Below are 6,027 nucleotides of genomic sequence, written 5' to 3'. Positions count from 1 at the left end.
TCGTGGATTTAGCTATGCTTGGTATGCAATAATATTGATAAATCTTGCCTTGTTTCTTTAAGGCAACGTCTCTATGATCAGTTTGTACAACACTGGTCTGATACTATTAGTTCGCAACCAAAGTTAAAACATTTTAAACAATTTAAGAAAGGTTTTAAATTCGAGAAATAGCTTGAATTTACTATGAATGATAAATATAGCAGCGTATGGGTGGCTCATGGTAGGCATTGCAGCGTATGAGCGACTCATGGTAGGCATTGCAGCGTATGAGTGACACATGGTAGGCATTGCAGCATATGGGTGGCTCATGGTAGGCATTGCAGCGTATGAGTGACTCATGGTAGGCATTGCAGCGTATGAGTGACTCATGGTAGGCATTGCAGCGTATGAGTGACACATGGTAGGCATTGCAGCGTATGAGTGACTCATGGTAGGCATTGCAGCGTATGAGTGACTCATGGTAGGCATTGCAGCGTATGAGTGACTCATGGTAGGCATTGCAGCGTATGAGTGACTCATGGTAGGCATTGCAGCGTATGAGTGACTCATGGTAGGCATTGCAGCGTATGAGTGACTCATGGTAGGCATTGCAGCGTATGGGTGGCTCATGGTAGGCATTGCATCGTATGAGTGACACATCGTAGGCATTGCAGCGTATGAGTGACACATGGTAGGCATTGCAGCGTATGGGTGGCTCATGGTAGGCATTGCAGCGTATGAGTGACTCATGGTAGGCATTGCAGCGTATGGGTGGCTCATGGTAGGCATTGCAGCGTATGAGTGACACATCGTAGGCATTGCAGCGTATGAGTGACACATGGTAGGCATTGCAGCGTATGGGTGCCTTATGGTAGGCATTGCAGCGTATGAGTGACACATGGTAGGCATTGCAGCGTATGGGTGACTCATGGTAGGCATTGCATCGTATGGGTGGCTCATGGTAGGCATTGCAGCGTATGAGTGACTCATGGTAGGCATTGCATCGTATGAGTGACTCATGGTAGGCATTGCAGCGTATGAGTGACTCATGGTAGGCATTGCAGCGTATGAGTGACTCATGGTAGGCATTGCAGCGTATGAGTGACTCATGGTAGGCATTGCAGCGTATGAGTGACTCATGGTAGGCATTGCAGCGTATGAGTGACACATGGTAGGCATTGCAGCGTATGAGTGACTTATGGTAGGCATTGCAGCGTATGAGTGGCACATGGTAGGCATTGCAGCGTATGGGTGGCTCTTGGTAGGCATTCCAGCTATGTATGACACATTGTAGGCATTGCAGCGTGTGCGTGGTTTATGATCGACATTGCAGCGTATCAGTGGTTCTTGGTAGACATTCCAGCATATGAGTGACACATTGTAGGCATTGCAGCGTATGCAATGTTTATGATCGACATTGCAGCGTATTGGTGGTTTATGGTAGACATTGCAGCGTATGCAATGTTTATGATCGACATTGCAGCGTATCAGTGACACATGGTAGACATTCCAGGGTATGAATGGCTTATGTTAGGCATTGCAGTGTATGAGTGCCTGATGGTAGGCATTGCAGTATATGAGTGGCTCTTAGTAGGCATTGCAGTGTATGAATGGCTGATGGTAGACATTGCAGCGTATCAGTTCCATAGGTTAATTTTCTGTGACAGTTCTTTTCATACATTCATTTAAAGCACCTGTCTCCGAAGAGCACAGCATGATCTCATACATTTTTCCAAAATGCATACAATAAAAATATACTGGTAGTGCATTTGATCAACATTTCCTTTTATTAGGAGAAGCTTTGTAAAATCTCTGTACATTCATCATATTTGAACTCTGCAAGTGGATATTTATCTTCTCAAATTAAAATGTAGAACTCTCCTGTAGATAGAGTCTGGTAATAGACATGAGTGCAGTAGCAATGGACATGATGTAATGGTTCACCTTGACATTATCCGATTGGAGCACTTTGAACAATCCCCAGATTATATCTGTTTAAGGTTCTCATGAATATTCTCTGTGCATAAGCATTCTATATTTTACCCCAAATCATGGATAAATTTAGAACCCTTTTGCACACATGTACATTTATTGGACTGCGTATCGATAAGAGATAGCATATTTTGCATCCAACATTGTTAGATGTGTCATCATTTTGGGTTATCTTCTTAAATGCTTGATAAGCTCAGGAGTATAAATATAAATAATTATTAAACTGACTGAATTTTTTTTTAGTATGGTGATAGGGTTGTACTTTGTCTAGAGACAGACAAATAAACTTAATTTAGGACCTACATTTCCTTTAAAAAGTCTGTTTTTTCATTTTGTAATTAAGCACTAAAACCACTTGCAAAAATATGTGAGATTCTAACTCTGTACATATTATTTTGAAGCCAAATGAATAAATATTAATATCATTTTACTTCATTTTCTAATTTTCAAATATGCATTATATTTTCAGAGGGTAAAGTGCAAGAGTTTGAGGTTATTCCACTTAAGTCCGAAGACTTGGTAGATACCAACGGGGCAGGCGACGCATTTGTTGGAGGTAATGCAAAAACATATGGTTTGGTTAGGGTTACATCTTTTTCAAAATTGGTGTTAAAGTCATCTTCTGTGTAAAGCTTTTGAAAGGTTTTACACTATATTTATTAAAACACACACTTAATTTTTTATTTTTGAGCTTGACTATTCGAAAAGTACAAAGGGCTATACTACTTACCCTTAGTGCAAATTTAGGGCAAGTTGAGATTATCTCTTATAACTCCAATACCCTTCATTCAATTGACTTAATACTCCACACAGTTGTTTAGGGCCATCACACAATGAGGTTAGATAACACCATATTATCCTTTATACATATTATGGCCCCTGATTGACTTTAATAGGAACTTAGGTTCATAGTTGAGTCAGATTACAGTTCTAGGGTAAGTTGGGATTTAATAAAATTAAAACAATTCTATTCTTTTTGACAGGCACATTTTTATATTTTAAACTAGGTTTTTACAAAGGGAAAGCTAGTTATTAGAATAACTTGCCTCATTATTCAGGCGAGTTGTTGGGAGGGCAGTGTCAAAGTCATCTTATGTATTGGATAATTATAGCAAGGTTTGACATATAGTGACCAAACTTGGTATGTAGGAAGAGTTTATGGAGCTCCAGTATTTCTAATGTTTTTATCCTTTCATTGGATTGTGTTTGAGGCCCCAAGGATCAAGGTCAAGGTCAAAGTTACTATTAATAAAAAAGGATTGGTATTGAATATCTTAAGTTTGGGTCTACATATTGCGACCAAATTTGGTATATATGAGAAGTTAGCAGAAACCTTTCATGATATTGTGTTTTGGGTCCTGAGAGTTATAGTAAAGGTCAAGGTCACTGTATAGTGTGACCAAACTTAGTTTATAGGGCAAGTTTATGGAGAGCTTTCATCGGATTGCCATTTGGCCCCCTAGGGTCAAGGTCACTGGACAAAAAATAGAATACTATTTGATACTGAATAACTTTAGAAATGATTGCCATACTGAGACCAAACTTGACATGTAGGAAGAGTTTATGGAGGACTTTCATGGGATTGCATTTGGGGCCGCTATGATCAAGGTCACTGTTACAAAAAAATAGGAGAAAGCAGGTGAAACTGAATCTATTGTGCCAATCATTAAACAACCAGGTATTGTCACATTTTTACTTCATAATTTGAGTTTTTTATTGCTGTTGACAGGCACATATTACATCATTATTGTATTCACTTCTAGAACAAAGCGGCGTAGTCGAGTGCTCTGCTTTATTACAGCTCTTGTTGTTTTTAATTTGTTAAAACTGACCATATAGTTGGTAGGGCTGGCACCAATTCCATGGAATTCCTAACAAACGACAAATAGGTTTGTTAAGTTATCAATATTTTTTTTGTTTTTGTTTCATATACTATCATTTTCAATGTTTACAGGATTCCTCTCCCAGTTAATTCAGGACAAGCCCCTGGCTGATTGTGTTCCTTGTGGAAACTACGCGGCAAACCTTGTTATCCAGCGGTCAGGTTGCACTGTCCCGGACAAACCAGAGTTCAAGTAACCATCGGATGTTGTAGCCACTGGGCATGTCTTTAAGTTGTGCATATCAGTGTTAAACCATGCAAGGGTAATAGAAGGGCATTCTTATAGATGATGCTTTAACTTGGGACATAAATATGAAGATACTGTTTATCTTCACAACAGCCTGGGCCTGCATATATATCAGGGTTGTATATATATCATTTGACCTGCTACAAAACCAAATCTAATGTAGTAAGCCATGACTTAGTGTCTGGTAGCAGAATGTGCAAGTTTTTCCATTCATGTCATTGAATAATGTATTTCATTTCATTGCTATGCCTATTAATGAAATATCTATTTTTTTCTTTAATGCATTTAAAGAATAGAAATAACAAGCAAGAAAAGCAATCAGTTTATTTATATAAAGAAATCAGAAATTTGCATATATTTTTTTATAAATGCATTTACCCTTTTATACACTTTTTAGAGAAACAGAAAAGCAATCATTTTAATAATATAAAGAAATTAGAAAACATATATTTTTTGTGAATCGATTAACCTTTTCAGATAATTTTTAAAGAAACTAATTAAGGATGTTGTTTTTTAAAGATAGTCATTAATGGAATAGGTGTATTTACATTCACTTTTCTTAGATTAGAATTAAATGAAAGTAAATTACTGATTAAAATTGAGAATTGAGAATACTGTCTCGGTAAATGCAATAACTAGAGAAAAAGAAATGTCAGACTTTCCAGACTTTGAATAATTTGTTTGTAAGATTTTCTAGACTTTGAATAATTTTGTAAGTTAGATTTTCCAGATAAAACAATTCTGTAAGGCAGGCTTTCAATAAGTTTGAACCTTTTTGTAAGTGGGGGAGTGTTTGAACAGTTTTGTTAGGCAGACTTTTCAGATTGTGAAACGTTTTGTAAATTTCTAAATTATGAAAAGTTTTGTTTATCACACTTTCACCAAATTTAAACTGTTTTGTTAATCAGACTTTACAGATTATGAAACATTTTGTTTGTCCGACTTTCTCCAGGTTTTAAACTGTTTTGTTATGTGACGTTCAAGATCATAAAAAGTTTTGTAAGTAAGACTTTCCAAATTATGAAAAGTTTTGTAAGTCAGACTTTCCAGATTATGAAAAGTTTTGTAAGTCAGACTTTCCAGATTATGAAAAGTTTTGTAAGTCAGACTTTCCAGATTTTGACTGTTCTATGAATTTTGTATCATCTTTTCCTGGTGTCAAATTGATAATTATTTAGAAATGAGACAAACCCATTTTGACTGTAAAATAGGCAGGCAGAATTAAATTGTACAATTATCTTCATGTACCAACTACCAGTTATCGGCTACATGTAGTTTGATGGAAACTATCATTACATGTACTTATTTGGTCTATGCAATAAATGGAAAAAAATCATATTACCAGTTTTGTTTTAATTTAAAAATTAGTAGATGTATTAATCATAAGTAGCTGAATTTATGATCACATGTAGCTGTATTGACCACATGTAGCTGTATTGACCACACATAGCTGTATTGACCACACATAGCTGTATTGACCACATGTAGCTGTATTGACCACATGTAGCTGTATTGACCATAAGTAGCTGTATTGACCACATGTAACTGTACTGATGAAATGTAGCTGTACTGATCACATGTAGCTGTATTGACCACATGTAGCTGTATTGACCACACATAGCTGTATTGACCACACATAGCTGTATTGACCACATGTAGCTGTATTGACCACATGTAGCTGTATTGACCATAAGTAGCTGTATTGACCACATGTAACTGTACTGATGAAATGTAGCTGTACTGATCACATGTAGCTGTATTGACCATAAGTAGCTGTATTGACCACACGTAGCTGTATTGATGATTACATGTAGCTGTAATGATCACATGTAGCTGTATTGACCATTCGTAGTTGTATTGACCATTCGTAGTTGTACTGATCACATGTAGCTGTATTGACCACATGTAGCTGTATTGACCATAAATA

At 36.8% G+C, this 6,027-nt stretch overlaps 1 long non-coding RNA gene across 1 annotated transcript; it reads left to right on the top strand.

Annotated features, from left to right (window-relative positions):
- Window positions 1-1,599: 1,599 nt before the first annotated feature.
- On the top strand, window positions 1,600-5,438 carry LOC128206609 (uncharacterized). Its single transcript, XR_008256516.1, has 2 exons — window positions 1,600-2,527; window positions 3,926-5,438. It is a non-coding gene; the product is annotated as an uncharacterized LOC128206609 (long non-coding RNA).
- The last annotated feature ends 589 nt before the right edge of the window (window positions 5,439-6,027 follow it).

This window comes from Mya arenaria, chromosome 2 (assembly GCF_026914265.1).
Source record: "Mya arenaria isolate MELC-2E11 chromosome 2, ASM2691426v1".
Lineage (NCBI taxonomy): Eukaryota > Metazoa > Mollusca > Bivalvia > Myida > Myidae > Mya > Mya arenaria.
This window is presented reverse-complemented; position numbering and strand designations above follow the sequence as displayed.